The sequence below is a fragment of the Lonchura striata genome, chromosome 4, assembly GCF_046129695.1.
Source record: "Lonchura striata isolate bLonStr1 chromosome 4, bLonStr1.mat, whole genome shotgun sequence".
In the NCBI taxonomy this organism is placed as follows: domain Eukaryota; kingdom Metazoa; phylum Chordata; class Aves; order Passeriformes; family Estrildidae; genus Lonchura; species Lonchura striata.
Window position 1 is genome coordinate 64,130,002 of NC_134606.1, and position 17,552 is coordinate 64,147,553.

General features: G+C 41.7%; 1 long non-coding RNA gene across 1 annotated transcript in view; it reads right to left on the reverse strand.

Moving 5' to 3' along the window:
- Positions 1-17,552, reverse strand: part of LOC144246232 (uncharacterized) — a 28,031-nt gene that overhangs the window by 7,625 nt on the left and 2,854 nt on the right. The window contains exon 3 of the long non-coding RNA XR_013339898.1: positions 11,648-11,729. This is a non-coding gene — a long non-coding RNA (uncharacterized LOC144246232). The remainder of the gene's footprint in view (positions 1-11,647; positions 11,730-17,552) is intronic.

Genomic DNA, 17,552 nt, shown 5'->3' on the forward strand with positions numbered 1-17,552 from the left:
ACTGTGCCTGGGAATCACAATAGGAAGGCTCAAAATGTATGGAGATAACTCAAATACCAATTCTTTTTTAAACGTTTAACTGGTCACTTAAGGAAGCCCCAAATAGGTTGTATTTGACAAAATGCCAGTTTTTTCACTGCAAATTTCAACATTTGGGTTATTTTTTTAAATTGCCTACTTCTTTTGTTTAAAATAAAAGACACATCCTCAAATCCTGAGATGTGTAGATTTACTCAGATTTAAATCGATTTTTCTAAAAAATCCTTCAATGGTGATAGAAAGCACTCTTATTTTTAGAGGAGTTTGAGTCTGAGAAAGAAAACTTGTGATATTTGAAATCTTCCCTCTAGAAACTTTCCTCTCTAGAGGTAACCTGAGAGATGGACAACACACAAACCCACAGTGAAGAGAGGAGGAAAATCAGACCTATATTCTATAGAGAGAGAGGGTTAAAAAAGAGCAAGCAGTTGGAATTATGTTGGGGCATATCATAGGACAGAAAGCAGGTCATAACTTTAGTAGATGGAAGCAGATCTGCTCTACTCTCACTGAAATCCAGTGGAGGAAGCTGGCTGTGGAGTGTTACAACTCAAGGAATGGTTAGCACATCTCTTAACATATCTCAATGTATAAGAAATTCAAATGCAGCCTAAAAATATTCAGACATAAACTAAATACTCATAGCCTTATGTCTAGCATAGAGACAGAAGAATGGAGAATCTGACTGGCAACTTCTTTCTCTTTCCTAGGTTATAAGCACCTGTGTCACAATCACAGACATAATGTGGCAGCTGTTTAATCACCTTTTTCTCTCTCTGAAGGAATCTGACACTTAGAAAAACAAGGAGTAGGCTTATGTCACCTTTATGCTCTGAAAACAGCAGGATGTGATACTATGCAGCAGCTATTTTAAAAACTTTTAAAATTTTGCAGTTTTGAATGATTTGTGCTTTACTGGCTCTTCCCTTAATACTTTTTTTTTTCTCAAAAGTGAAGAGAGGTAGTAGTATCAGAAGCAGAGAGTAGAACTAGTAGTGGCAGACTAAAAACTGAACTTCTGCTTGCTCTGGCAGCCAGCAGACAGGATGTCATGAGAAGCTGTGGATGCCCCATCCCTGGAAGTGTTCAAAGCTGGGCCGGATGGGTCTTTGAGCAACCTGGTTTAGTGAGAGGTGTCCCTGCACATAGCAGACAGGTTGGAATGAGATGATCCTTAAGGGCCTTCCCAACCCAAATCACTCTGTGATCCTGTGATTCATGCAGGGTGCTCTGAAAGGCAAAGGGCCACAGAGACTGGTCAGTCTTGGATGCCAGCCTCCTGAAAGCACAGGGACCATCCACCCAGAACTGCAGGAAAATGGGTGTTGCACAGCAGGCAGCCAGACTGGTTGAACAGGACACTCCTAACTCAGCCCAAATGTGACAAGGAAGTGTGTGAGGCTGGAAGTGGGGATGGGCTGAGCAGTAGAAACAGAAGTTTTGTGGCCCTGCAGGGATGGAGTTGGGTGTTGCTGCTGCACATTACCAGACAGGTGTCAAATCCACAACCATGGAAATTTAAAAAAAACTTGAATGCATAAAATCCTGAGCAACCTGACTGAACTTTCCAACCTAAATTGCTAATGATTCTATGTTCTTTACAGAAATCAGAGTTGAACAGGCCAGCCTAGACCACTTTCCTCAAGGCACTGTCCATCTGAGTTTTTACTCTACAGAAAGGCTGCTTGCCATTTTAACTTAATCATATGAACTTAACTTAAACTTAATCCTTACTGTTTCATTTCTGACAGTCTTTCTTTTCAATTCATGTGACATATATGTACCAGTATATGCATTTCTTTCTTGAAAAGGATGTCAGTTTTCAAATCAGGATCTGCATTGTTATGAGGATTTAAAGATTAAATAAATTGACATCCTGATTAAATGTATGGCATAATTAGTTTTTTTCTAAATAAATACAGGCTGAAGTCTACCTTTTTGTTGTTTTTTTTTTCTATGTGCACAAGCAGTTTATAAATGTATAATGTGATATTTTGTAATGAGAGGTACTTCAAGTTCTTGTTAAAAAAATGCTTCATTTTGAATATTGGTAGCTATTAAAAAAAAAAAATTACAGATGTTTTCTGATAGCCAGTCACATCAGAAGGAAAAAATCCACGTGTTGTTAGCATGATGAAAAATAATAAAGAATAGCATGATGAAAAATAAGCATAGCAAGAGTAGCAGGAATTTTCTACAACAATCACTGCACTTTTTATACAATATTTTATATAAATGAATGGGTCTAAAAATATTTATAGTAGGGAAGTGAACTAGATGACTTCTTGATTGCACTTCCTGTAAAATATTTCTGTGATTTTTTTTTTTTTTTTTGTCAGGATATCCCATTATTACAGACGTAAGCCCAGGTTTGAGAAGCCTTTCTGCATAAGCTCATGCATTTTGAATATGGTGAGGTCTCTTTAGTTAGTTCATTGTATTTAGCTGGGAAAGATCCAATAAAGAAGGCCTAAGTGCAAAAACATGATCTGGTAGTGCAGCTGGACTGATTTGAAGAATCTCTCTTTTTCAACTTAAAATTTGTTTCTTGAAAGGATACAGAATTAAAATAGGTGTTACCAGATGTTAGCATTATATATTTAAATTCAACAAATATAGCAAATTTGAGTCCTTCTTAAAGAAAGAAGCAAAAACTGAACAAAGGGTTTGTGATTCAGCTGTTAAAAAATAACTCTGAGTATCCACATGTTTTTAAAGGCTTGAATTCCAGCATTACAGGAGTGTGAACATTGTTGAGGACTGGATATAGTAGCATTCTGCTTTTTGAAAAAGAATTACCCACTAAAATCATGGGTTCCAGATTTCCTACATCCCTTGCTTTCCTCAAATATTTTGAGGGCTCCCATCATCTTAATACAAGCTGTGAAAGGGATGATTTGGCCCTGGGACCACATATGCAGCAGTTCCTATGACACTTCAGACAGCTGGTAGTTTGAAAACCACAATTTGAACTCTCTTATGTGAGCAAATAATCATGTTCTCCAGTTACTAAATTAATTTAATGAGCCACATTGTAAAATTACACTGCAAGCCATTCCTGATCCTTGAGATGAAACATGCTACTCTTCAAATAATGCTGTACAGTGAAATACTTATTCCTTGAAAGGGAAAAAAAAATCACAGAACTATCTTAATTTAGCTGTGGTACCTGATCTTTCATATTTTTAATATATGGACTCAGTAAAAGTGGTGATTGGGTAAATAGACATTCAGGCATATGCCTTTTAGACAAAAACTTTCAAAGTCTCATTTTCTTAATTTGAAGTGGGTGCTGGATAAAATGCATGAGGAAAGTCAGATTTTTTTGCCAACTACAGCATAGTGGAAATCTTCTTGCATAATGAAGTGTTAACTAAGTCATGCTTTTGGAGAATGATTTAAAGTGTGATTCCAGCACCAAGAGACTGTGTCAAAAGCAGGGCACCACGGTGTCTCAGTAATTTCAGCATAGGATGTGCTGAGTTTGCAAGGAAAAAAGGCGGGAATGTTTGGTTTGGGATTTTTTCCCCCTTCCTAATTTCCAGCTGCTCAAACTCCTCCTCTGAGATTTTTACATCTCATGCATGATTAAGTGGAATAAATTATCATCAGACTAAGTTGTATGATTGACTATAGCTCGGTTGGTAGGAGAGAAGGGGAGATTTTAAGCTGCACCTAATAGGCAAATTTGGTGGGCAATAACTGATAAAGAGAATTCTTAACCACCTCACTATGGCTTTTTTACAAAATAATATAGGAGAATCAGAGCTTTCAGAATAGCATAATAATGAACTAAAACAAGCTTGTATAAAAAGATGCATGCCATCCCAGTTACAGGAAAACTCACTAGCAATTTTATGGATAAATTCCAGATTGTTCTATCAAACATCAGGAAAAAAAAAAAGCCACAGGGAATTGAGAAGCTGACAGGTAAATAAAATTTTGGTAATCAATCCTTTGCTTAGGATAGAAAACAGGAAAAAGAAGAAAGAATACACAAAAATGCCCTAAAGCAGGTAAATGTGAGCAATCAACTGAAGCATAACCTAAAAGAGCAGAAGATTATGGACCACAGGCACTATCTGCCCCTCTATCCTGTTTAATTTGCAGAAGTGAAAAATTAAGAGGCAGCTTATAACATCTGCCATCTATTCCCAACAGAGGTCACATTTAATTGTACTTACACATTTAATTGTACTTACACTAATATCTGGCCTCTATTCCCTACAGAGGTCACATTTAATTGTACTTGCAGATTATTTTGTCTAAACAGCTTTCTGCTCTTTCAGCCAGGGAACTCTGGACTCTGGCTCTACCTGTGCCCTCCAAAGCAGCAGCAGAAGGAAATGGATGGAGGTTCTGTGGGAGAGGGCAGGAGTGGCCACTCCCAGGGAAGGGAGATGAGAGGGGCTGGAAATTCACTGTGCTACCACTTACTACAAATGCTGGGAAATGATCCATACTAGCAGTAGTTTTTTCTTCATAATTTATGTGCTATGCCATAGTGTTTTGCTACAGTGGGATCCAAACTATTCCAAGTATTTTTAATTAATGAGGACCCATAAAGGAAGATTTATATACCCATGCAAGAAAATAGGACAGCAGGGAGGTTCATGTGAGCCAGGGCTCTAAAGAAAATGTTGCCAATAAGGCATAAGGCTGCCTGCATCTGGACTTACACAGTGCTGTAAATACTTTGGATGAGTTAAATAATGTAAATTTGAAGCAAAAGCAAAGAATTAAATAGGCTGTAGAAGTGCTATAGAAAAGCATACCTTCACCAAAAATGAACACAGTGTGACAAAGTTCTCAGAATTTTATTTTTTTCTGCCTAAATTACACCTGATCTGTTGACTAATGTTACACCCAATGAAATTCAGGTTTGACTAATCTAATCCTAAATACCTTCTTGTTGTAGGCAAAAATAACACGTTATACATATCAAAACTAAATATTTTTTCCTAAATTAGAGTATTTTAATATGAATTTAACTGAAGTGAATTTGCCATGGAAGTGGGCCATCAGGATCTGGCTGTGCTGAGGTACAGAGCTGGCTTGGCGTTCTTGCTGTGTAAGTTATTTCTGTAGATATACCCTGCCTGTAAGGTTTGCTAAACTAGAAGTGCAAAAACAGTTGCAGGAGTTATCTGAGAAAGGGAGAGGAGGATTTAAAACAAAGAGCTTGTGTTTTACTTGTATGATAAAAGAAAAGGAAAATTTGGGGATAAAGTGTATTATGTATACTTTATGACAACTAAAATAAAAGGAAGATACTTTTTTACATCTGGAAATAATAATTTTCCTGATTCAGATGCTAAATATGATGATCATTCCTTCCTCAAGCATGGAGTATATAAATAAGTTATACAGGAATACTGATTTTGTTGTGCAGTATATTCATAAATATTATGTAAAAAAAGAATCCCAGTTACAGAAAACAACAACAGCTGTTGCAGTCTCTTGCGTTTTTCTTTTATTAAAATAAATTAGTAGTCTTGGTTGGATTCTTAAAAATAATTTCTATCCAGAAATTAAACATATTTAAATAAATGGACTGCATAGATTTCCAAAGAAAGAAAGGCCATTACTGTCAGATTTATGAAGAAAGCTCCTTGTTTCTATTCTAGATTAAAAATATATATTTTGAATAAAGCACAGTTTATGTTGATTACTTGATAATAGTTTGTATGGTCAATATATTAAAAAAATTGGTTTCTAGAAAAGAGTCTGTTTTGGCAGGAACTGAAAGTTTTCACTGATGGTTTAAAAAAAGATACCATGAAGTTACATTTCTTAGAAACATTTAAAAATATCTTTAACATGTAGCAATAAGAAAGTATTATTCAAAGTTTGATCATTTAAAGAGAATTAATAGAAATCCATTTTTTTCAGATTGGATATCTGAAAGGACGAGACTGAACAAGACTTTTGTGCCCCTTTTTTAAAAAAAGAACAAAGTAATATCCTGAAATGTTAATTGAGCTGTGCACTCTCAGTTCTCCTTGGCTTTAAAGGTGCCCTACTCTTTGTCTGCAGTGTGTGATAAGGGAAGTGACTTCTCCTTTCTTAAACCTTTGTAAAGATCCTTGGGACTGATTTGATTTTATTTGATTCAGGGAAGCTGAAAGCAGGAAAGTTTCTGGCACTTCCATTGTCCTTATCTTGCATTATGACTATTAGCAAAGGGTACTACAGAACCTCTTCCTGTTGAGGAAACTCTTTGCAAAGGCCAGTAATTTTGGGTGGTATACACAAAATCTCAAAACAGTTATGTAATTTCATGGAAATGGACAAAGCTAGAGGGGAGGGCAGACTTGGCTTCCTCCATGTTTCCAAAGATTTACCAGGAGCTACATAAAACATCCTGGCTTCTGAAGCTGGAAATCATGAAGCTGGGGGTTACAGCTCTTCATAAGGAGACAAACAGTTCCTTTTCCCACAAAGCCTTTCAGCTATAAACATAAATAAAATAGACCTTAGCATTTAAAGTGAGAACTTTTTTAGTTATTATCTTTACACATATATTTTAAACCCAGTTCGAGTGTAGACATGTATTTCATAACCAGTTCTGACCATAGGAAATAATTTTGTCTGACATGGTGGATATGAAAACCACATTTCACAGCTTACCTTCACTTCTGTCTCCGGCCAGTCTGATGGGACAGTGGACAGGAACACCTCTGCTGCTCACAGCCTCTGGTGAAGCCAGCTTTATTTAGGGAAGTACCGAAGCCTAATGAAGCCCTTTACTCAGCACTGCTGATACCACACCTGGGGAACTGTGAAGGCCCAGGTGGCCAAGAAGGCCAATGGCATCCTGGCCTGAATCAGCAAGTGTGGCCAGAAGGACCAGGGCAGTGATCATCCCGCTGTACTCAGCACTGCTGAGCCTGCACCCCAAATCCTGTGCTCAGTTCTGGATCCCTCACTACAAGAAGGACATTGAGGTGCTGGAGTGAACCCAGAGAAAGGAAATGGAGCTTGGGTCTACAGCAGATTTCTGATAAGGGAGAAAAGGATGTTTAGTTGAGAGGAGTCTCAGGGGAGCCTTTAGTGCTCTCTAGAACTACCTGAGAGGAGATTGTAGCCAGACAGGGGTTGGTCTCTTCTCCCAGGTAATAAATGACAGAACAAGAGGGAATTGCCTCAAGTTGAGCCAGGGCGGGTTGAGATTGGATAGTTAGGAAAAATGAAAGGGTTCACTGAAAGGGTTGTAGAGTTGTGGAACAGGCTGTGTGGGAAGTGGAGTCACCATTCCTGGAGGCATGCATAACCCGTATACAACCCATTTTCTTTTGCAGTTTCGATGTGGCACTTGGGGACATGGCCTAGTGGTGGGCTCGGCAGTGCTGGGCTAGCGTTTGGACTCGACGATCTTTAACCCCTAAAGGTCCTTCCCAAGCTGCGGAGCTCCGTGACTCTCTGCGAACCCCAGACAGCGGCCGTGCCGCAGTGCCGCTTTTGTGCCAGCAGGCGGCGGCAGCGAGAGGGGCGCTGCCCCCCCACGCCGGTCCCCGCGGGGCGGGCGCTGCTGCGGTGCCGCGCTCCGAGCAGCAGGCGGCGCTCCCGGCCCCGACTGCGTCGCGGCGATTCGCAGCCTCTGGATCGTCCTGCGCCCGCCGGATCCTGACGCTCCGCAGGCTCTGCGCTGCCCCGCGCTCATCCCGCTGGGAGGCCTGCGCCGCTGTGCAGAGCTGACACGGCAGCTCGAGCCAGCACCCAGCGCGGGGCGTTACATCACCAGGCAGGAAAACTCCCGGGGCCAAGAGAGGCGGGGGAAGGAATGAAGAGCCTTGAGGCACGGGTTTCATGGTGGTCACACGACTCAAGTACAGCTTCTTTTGCTGGACATCATTATGGGAAATAAACGCGAACGCGTACGTCCTGGTCTCTGAGGAGGAAATACGCTGGTTTCTGTCCCACGTTAACAGGCTCCCGATAAAGTTTACTCTTAGGCACAGGGAAGACCCTGCAGGAAAGCACCCTCAAGGTATTCCATTCCTTCAGCGAGGCAGACCAAGTGTTACAGTGTTGAAGGCAGTTCTTACCTGGCAATTACTCTGAGATACTTAAATCAACGTACTGATACCATCTTGTTCCCTCTCCCAGTTAAGGAGTTGAAAAATTCACATTTCTGCTAGAACTTTTTTTTGCCGTGCACAGATGGAGACCCAATGCACAGGTTTTGCCATGGCAGAATTTGCTGAGAGTGGGATATCCTGAGAACCCAGATACCTGAACTACTCCTGCCTGCAGTTGCCACCCTGTGGGTTTCCCTCAGAGACAAAACTGAAACAGGGAATTTAAAATGTGTTTTCCAATTATTAGCTCCTGTGACACTGGCCAGACAATCCCTATGAGTGTTGCTGGTGGGGGAAACCACAGCACTGGCCAGACAAAGGACACAACAGCAAAGATTTCATCTGTCACCCACAGGCTGCAGAGTCTCAGCAGGACTTGGCTGGTACTCGTGCTTTGTGCTCTTCTTCTTCATGGAGCTGGCACTCACAGCATCTTTTCAAGGAAAGGGAAATACTTGCTGCTGTAAATCAGTGCAGTAGGAATTGCAATGCTGCTTCTTTAACTGGCATGAGGGTCATGTTTCGTGATTTATTTCTGTACCAGAGGCCAAGGTTATATTTAATGTGCCCTTTGTATTGCTTGCTGGGAATAAGGCAGGCAGATGAGCACACACAGATCTCATAAGAATCCCTGATTTCAGATCTGGTCCTGATGATGAGCAGCAAGACACTAAAGTAATTTTGTCAGTGAGCAATGCATTTTATTAGATATATTGCATTTCCAATGGAACAGGTGATGACTGCCCTGCACAGACATGGACACGAGGGAGTAACTGTGCAGGGAGATAGATTTTTGTCCATTCAAAGACTTGGGAAAAGAGCATTAGAATAACTTTGCAGCTCACCTACCATCTCACCCCCAGCTTTTGCTGTTGCCCAAGATGTCTATGAGCATTTTGGTAGGAAGGACCATGATGAAAAGCCACTGTGGTCCTGCATTTATAATTCTGTGTCATGGTTTAATCCCAGCCAGCACTTCAGTCCCACAAAGCCCCTCAGTCACTCCTTTTCCCTGGTTAAAGGGGGAAATAATCATAAAAGTGGGGAAACTCATGGCTTAAGAGAAAGACAGTTTAATAGGTAAAGCAAAAGCTCTACACACAAGCAAAGGGAAAGTAAGAATTCAGTCATACTTCCCATGGGCAGGTGTTCAGCCACCCCCAGGAGAGCAGGTGACTTGGGAAGACAAACACCATCACACAGTCCTTCCCTTCTGCCTTTCCCCCTCACCTTTAAATGCTGAGCATGACTCCATATGTTATGGGATATTCCTTGGGTCACTTAAAGTTTGCTGTCCCTCCCAGCTCCTTGTGCACCCCCGGCCCCCTGCTGGGTGGGGTGAGAGGCAGAAAAGGCCTTGGCTCTGTTTAAGCCCTGTCAGCAATAACAAAAACATCCCTGTGCTATGAACACTATTTCCAGCACAAATCCAAACCACAGTTCATGCCAGCTACTGAGGAGAAAAGTAACTCTACCCCAGCCAAAACCAGAACAGCCTGGTTCTATGAGAGAGCCCAGTTATTAAAAAGGAGGTACAAGGAGGTCCCTTAACCACAATGTCCTGGCCAATTCTTTTCCTTTAGCACTCAAGAGAGACACAATCAAAAGTCCACATTTCACCCAGTAAGGCTGAAAATAAAACCAAATGGGTTTAATTTATTTGCCTCAAAATCTCCACAGCAGTATGCTCATTCCAGATAAACACCTACACAGCACGAGAGACAGGTTTTCTTCGTGTCAGGCAATTAAACCTTTATCAAGGTATAAATCAAAACACCAGGTTACAAATCATTGTCATCAAACATTGCTGGAGGTTATGTTTGCTTGATTCATTTATACAGCTTACTAACCGTATCTTTCTAGAATATGCTCTTTTAGATTTGTCAGAGAGTAACACAGAACTTGAATTCAGGTACATGGATGGAGCTTAAAATACTGGAAATAACATTGTGTACATTTGTTAAAGCTGCTTGTGCCTTCATTTATTGGCTGTTATAGTCATTTGAACCCATGTCATGTTATGAAGCATTCACAGATATAAAGCTGTCAGATGTGTCACAGCTAATTGTGTTGGACTCCAAAGAGCCTGAGGGTCTGTCCTGTCAGCTGGATTGTGCACCTGTAACTGATACCCACCTGCCCAATTTATACATGTTGGGAAGGTGCCCAATGAGGAGCTGGGGCATCTGCTAGCTCACTGATTTCTGACTGTCACAGGCTGAGGTCTGTGAAATTTGACTTTGCTGTGCTACACAATTACTTAAATGCATTACCTGCCCTATGAGGCAAACAAATCAAATTTGCTGCTGCTGCTGTACACTGCATTGTACTGGGCACTGTGCCTTTTCTTTATTCCAGCCTTACACCATCAAAGCTTTCATTGAAAAAAGTTGTAAAATGGAAGGCAACAAACTGTTTGCTTTAAGTGACATTTTACTGTGCAAGTCATTCTGGATGGAGTCCTGTTTATCCCCTCTCTGTTGCTCATAGTCAGATCTTTTAGAAAGGAGAATATTTTGCATGGTTTTGTCAAACATTGTGAACATAGTTCATGCAAAGGTCAAGTGTTCCTATGTGGTCAATAAGTGATAAGCTATGTTAAAATGCATCAGTTAAAAGACAATCTTAAAGTGCTTCTTTTCCAAAGGATCATGCAGAATTCAGAACATGCTGAACTCAGAAACAGGTACATCATGACTTCTGTGGGAAGTGGAGGCCAAGCAAAAAGGGACAAGATGCCTGTGGAGGAGGTATAAATCTTGCAGCAACAACAGCCAACTCCACTCACCTTTCACAGGGTATTAATGCTGACTCTAAGGGCTTGCCTTGGCTCCCCTGAAATGAAGAACCAGGGCCTGTGTTTCTCCACATCTCCTGTGTTCCAGAGTGCTGCTTTTCAGCCCCTGCAGAGCTACCTTACAGAACAGCTGAGCTTCCTCCTCAGCTTACAGACACTGCGTGTGGAAAGGATCCTCCACTCCAGCTCTGCAGTTTGGCCCCCGATGTAAAGCAGCATTTTGGAAAAGATGCACTCCAGCATCTCACTGGCTGTTTAGACTGTGATTTAGGGATAACAGCTGTTAAGACAGAAGCAGCATGTACAGTTTTTTGTTTGTCACAAGGACATTTAAAACCAGACCTTGTAAATCTGCAAACAACAGTGGTATTGGCAACACACTGTGCCGTGTGCAAGGGAGAACTCTGGCCATCCATATCTGGAGCATGATGATCACAGAGAGGAAGGGAATGGGGCCAGAGAAGGGAGAGATTCAATAATTAGATCTGCTCTTACAAAGCATTTTGGCTAGTTCTGTGCTGTAAGAAAAGCCTTTATCTTTGTGGCACCAAGCATAAAACATGTTTTTGCTTATTTCAATACATGGATCAAAAAGCATTGGAAAAACAGTCATTTCACAGTGGTGTAGAAAAAGATGAGAACCTTAATACAGGCTGGGAGCAACCTGAAACCCAAAGTGAGAGAGAGGGAACAAAATCATGCACAGATGCAACTGTGCAAAGTGACTCACCTGAAAGGCAAAAAGCTGAATAGCTCACAGGAGTCTCAAGGAGCAGAGACCAAAGGCATGTGGAGTCAGGATCCATAAGAACCTGTGAGGGAACACTTCTTTTTACCAAGGTTTTTCCCATCTGATGGGGTAACCTTACATGTTTTCATTCAGGACTACAGCTGGGCCAGGCTCGCCCAGGATTAAAGTGACAGACTGAATCAGGATGTGCCTACCTGCTCAAAATTACCATTCCCTTAACTAAGTGCAAAAAACAAGTAGGCTCTGCCACCTCCTGTCACAGCAAAGCTAAGAATTAAGGCCATTCTTCATTTTTGTTTTCATCAATATTTACTATAATTTCTTTCAAAACAATTATTTTTAAAATAGCCTTCTGAATTACTCTCCACTTGGTTTTGAAAACATTCAAATAGCATTCCTAAATATCATCCTGTGTAGTTAATCCTGCTCATGAGGATTAAGCAGTGTGACATTTAACAGTGTAACTATCATACCTCCACCCTGTGAACAAAGCTAAATGCAAATATTACTTTCCTCTCCCTGTACTGAGTTGTCCTTAGAACTTAGCAGGTTTTTCCTTCAAATGCTGACAATAAAATATGTGTTATTCAATCAGCATAAATGTAGAGTTTTGGACTAATCAGAAATGGAAGAAGGTGACAGCAGCAGATATTCTGCAAGTGCAGAATCACAGCACTCTAGATTCCCAGTGCCTGTAATGGGCCTGTACAGAAGGTAGATGGCAAAGCAGCTCAGATCACACACAGAGTATGTTTCTATATGACACTCTCATGCCAAAACCAAAGATGAAGCTTCCATTCAAGGATGGACATGATTTTGAAAGCATCCATCTTCCTGTGGACCCAGTGCCGTCCATGCAAGTCAGCATGAGGATTCTCCAAAATTTCTGTATGCTTTGGGTCAGGACCTATAAGTTCCCAGGCTCACTTGTAAACATGAGATTTCATGCAATTGTTTGCATTTCAAAAAGAGCTTCAGGGTTTCATTTTGCATGTGGGCCCTGGTTTTTCTGGTTTTATGCAAACATGTAATTTAATTTGAATATTACTTCAGTTTTGGTCTTACAGAAGTGGCATGGATTTACAACACTGAATGCTTATTATCCTATTATTATTTGCTTTTAAGATAAAGCAGTAACCCTTTCAATAACAGCAGGCAGTGGTTAGAGTAACAACTGGTAAGCAAAGATGAGTAGGAAATGAAAAGGAAATAAAAACTCTAGTAAGTACAATAATGCCACAGACTGAGTCAAATATGAGTTGTCTTCCGCACAATTTCTACTTTGAGAAATTTGTGCTGATTTCTGCCTTCAAACACATGAATACAAAGTAGCAACTGCATTCAGAAAGTACTCTCTTTTTCTGTGTCAGTTCTGGAAAAGCCTTTCTCCTGAGAGTTCCAGGAAGAAAAGCATGGCCAAGCAAGAAGCTATTCCTACGCATCAGGCTTACCTAAAGAAACAAGTATGAGAATCTCTTAAAGGATGCTTGTCAGCAATTATCTCATTTCACTAACCCTATTTTCCAAGTCTGCTCCCAGAGACCCCAGCACTGCTGAGGCGTGAGGCTCCCACTGAGCTGATGACAAACACCAGGCAAGTGCCCTCCCTTCGGAACACTTTAGGACATTTCCCCTGAGCAGCATTTGTTTTCTTGAGGGTGCTCAGAACAGTTCTGCTAAAGCTGCCTTAAATACCAGATGTCCACAGCAAATAAGGAAGCCAATCCAAATCAGAATGAATACATAACTGGAAAGCTTTGGAGAAGAGCAGGAGATGTGTTTTATGTTAATGATGCCTCCAGAATTCTCCATCATGAATGGCTTTACATTCTTATTGATCATAAATGCTGGATATGGGTGTGAAGGATAAATTATGTGATGCCCCAGACAGTTGAGATGTAAAAGAAAAAATAAAAGAATGCAGGCTGTGCAGTGAAGAGCTACGCTTGCTTTCTCTTTAAATGGGGAGCCACACGTCACAAGAATTGTCTTGTGGTGGGGGGTGAAGTGTAAACAAATGAGAAATAAACTCCCCGTTCCTCGGGGCTGTTGAGCCAATGTGAGCATGGCCAGCTCCTCCACCCCTCCGGACGCCTATGCCAGCTCAGCACCAAGAGGTGTGTCCTTGCTCGTCTGGAAAAATGCCTGGCAGGCAGCGAGCTTCCCCCCGAGCTCCGGGCTGCTGGGCGCTGCGCATGACCCAGCAGCGCTGGCAACGAGTGCCTTTAATATTGCAAGGCTGATCCGTGTCCAGCAGGATACTTAATAGCATGCATTGATCTCTAAAGAAGAGTGGTTGCCACGGAAACCACTTAAAAGCCTGCTTTAAAATATTTGCTGCATATTCAAAAGCCACAATAATTTCCTGCTGTCGAATTACAACAGCTCTTCAAAAATCATTAGGAATATTCTTTAATCATCAAGGCAGAAATAATCACGTGGTTCTTCTCAGCAGGCAGATGACTGAATTCTGATCTGGAATATTATCTTTGTAAAACTGAAGCTATGATACTGAAACAAAATCAGCTGTGCTGCTGTGCAACCATCCCCAAAATCAGATCTTTCGATTGCATATTCCTAACACTAAGTTACCATCCACGGCATCCTCATATTTTGAAGTATCACAACTTCTAACTTATGATACTTCTAATAGAATCATACAATAATTTAGGGTGGAAAAATTCAAGGAGAAATTCAATTTACACAGCTAACATACTGTAATTGGAGAATGACAAAGGCACAATGTGAAGGGCTAGGAACATTCTGTTCTAACTCACTTTTCCCTGCATTTAAGAAAGCATATTCTTCACTAGGGGCACAAAAAGCTCAGCCAAACCTTTTTTTTTTTTTTTTTTTCTGTTTCCAAATAAACTGCTTGAATACTCCAAAGCCATTTGAAGTCAGGATAAACAATTCAACCATTTTCTTTTACTTTAGAAAACTCAGTGTACTGGGTTAGTTAACTTTCTTGTAGTAGCCCTCAGTAGTGCTGTGGTTTGTATTTGTAGCTTGAGTGGTGTTGAAAACACAAGAGTGGTTTGGCTACTGCCGAGCAGTGCTGGCACTGCTCGCTGAGGAGGGGCCGTGCTATGGTTTCACTAGGTGGCTGCTCGGGGTGCACCCACCACACCTGGGATCACGAAGGGATGAAAGCTGACTTCAGTTTTAATGACAACACCAAATCCCCTAGGTATGCTCTTGATCTGACCTTCCCAGCACAGTATTTAGATACAGGAGTTTATTTTCCATCTTCACCAGGACAGAAGCAAGCCATGTCATCTGAATTGAGAGGAATCCTGTGGGAACAGATGTACATCTGACTCCCGCCTTCCCTGCAAGTGAGAACTGGTTCAAAGACTGCAGTTTGATCTGGGCAGTCCTGGCAATGTGCTTAAGCTACACCACAGCCCTTCTGTTTCAGAACGCCTTCTGTCACTGTGTAAACCACGAGTCCCAAATGAAATAGAAACTTATTGAGTAGGATAACCAGAGGAAACAAGATTGCCATATGTCAAAGTCTGAGCACAGGAGGTTTGTCACATCACCCATAAAAGTATAGAGCATGAGCTTGGGAATTAAATGTTGCATGTAATTTGAGCAGTGTCAAAACCAATACTTTTATTCATTATTTCTAAACAGAATGCTTATTAGCTTGCTCAGTCATGTTTCAGTGTTAACACTGTAAGTATTTATGCAAGGGCAATACCTGGCAAGAGTGCCAAAAAGCACATTTCTCTGGAAGAAAAAAGCTGCATTTTACCCACACCCTGAGGACTATGTGCAGCCCTTGTCAGCAGGGAGAAGCATGGCTGCTCCACCAGGGCTGGGGATAAGGGGGATGCTGAGGCAGGCAGGGACCTCCTTGACAGCTCCATAGTACCTAAGGAGAACCAGGCCAGCTGGGGACAGCAACAGGGGTCAGCTGCAGTTCAAGCCTGACCTTAGAGACTAGCCAGGTTCAAGGTCAAGACAAAGGATCCATCAGCCAGGGAAGCACAGGATCAGTGAGGTACAAGGCCAGGCATGGGCACACCCACAGCATGGCTAAGGCAAGGGCCTGAACTTAAATTTGATTCCCAGTCCAAGGAAAAAACATCCTCAGTGAGCTGCAGCTCTTATCACCAATGTCCACACTGAGAGCTGGACTATCCAGAGCTATCCATGAGCACAGGCAGTCAAATGGCCATGGCAAGGGTGACACAGTAGCTCACCTGATTTTGAAGGGCTGCCTTTGAAAAGTGCTGTGAGAAATTACAGCTGTTGCCAGTTATTTGAATATTAGTGTTAAAATAATGGCCACTTCACCACAGCCACAGGGTGTTTTCTGGTCTCTTCTGACCTGCCAGAAGACCCAGATTATACAGACAATTAGCCAGGAGTGTACCATAAGGAAGAATTCTTCACTTATAGGGATAGAAAGCATGGTGTAAGAGTAAATTTTCCAACCTTTTAACATCAGGTGCTGATGAGAGCATAGTGTTCAGAATCAGTTTGCCCTGAATTTACAGCTTGGTCTGAGATATTATCCATGGAGATTAAAATGGACATTTATTTTGCCCCCACCAGAATTCCAGCTGCTGTTTATTCAGTTGCATTGCTGGGCAGAACAGCACATAGACAACCAGCCTGCCCCTGCCCCCAGGAGTTTGGTTTGTTTTCCAGTCACAGAAGACAGTCCCAGATGAAGGGTTTAGAATTTAAAGATGGAAACATGCAGGAAAGATGAATGAAAAAGGGAAGAGGCAGCAGGAGAGAAATAATAATGGAAAAAATATGTGCAAATCATTAATAAACTTCAATTAAAAGGAGAAAAAATAAAGTAGACTAGAAGGCAAAGGAGGGAAAGGTCAGGAACTTGACGAAGTAGCAAAAACAGAGGCAGTAGGACAGAAGAGAGAGAGAACATTGCAGGAACAGAAATTCCTTGTTAGGGGAGCTGGAATCTAGGAATACTTAACTCATCCTTTAGGGGGAAAAAACTTATGAGGGGAAAGTCCAAATTACTGTTTCCAGTCAAAACTAAATATTGCATAGTAGAAGTTCCTGCCTTTCCTGTTCCTGAATTTTTTTGCCTCCTGTCCTCCTAGTGTTATCAGAGGCCCCTCAAAGCACCAAACGCTGCACTGCAGCCCATCATCCCTGCCCTGTGCCTTGACCTGTTCCTCTTGTCTTCGAGCCTTCTGCCTTCTCACAAAGCTATTCTTATGCTTGCTGCCTCATTTTTTCCTGCTGCCTCTCCAGATGCCTCCCACTTGCCTTCCAAAGCCTTTTAAAGATAAGAGCAGTTCTACTGCACATCAGGGCTCACCATGAAGCATTTATCATTTCCATGCTGGCCTTTCACTGCCAATTCAATGGGGCAGAAATTGTCTCCCAGCACTCGTGCCTCCATATGATGTAGGACCCTGACACTTCTGAGAAGATCCCACTGGCGCTGCTCTGTAAATAGCAATACCTGTTTTACAGATAATATGCTGGTTTTGTTCTCAGTAATTCACTGTGCTAGCTTGGCTACCCCTGTATGAATCCTTTGTGCTCAGAACTGCTGCTCTTGCCCAATGCCAGAAGAGTTGGCAGGAGAGCTTTGTTTTTCCTGTCTCACTGAGGACAAAGGGGAACCAGAGAACAACCTGCAGTGACAGATGACACCGTTGCTATCCCCAAAAGATTCCCCCAAATTCCATTCTAAGTGCCGAGTGGGACACCACACATCTGGAAACCAGAATGATCTGGCACGTGCTGCCATGTTCACCTAACCCCTTCTTCTACAAATAGAGTGGTACAGTGAGAGGTCTGAGAGGTATTATTGCTGCTTTTCTGGCCAGGTTTTGCAGCAACCAAAAACCTCACCCCAACAAAACAAAAGTTTATTTACCTCAAAAAT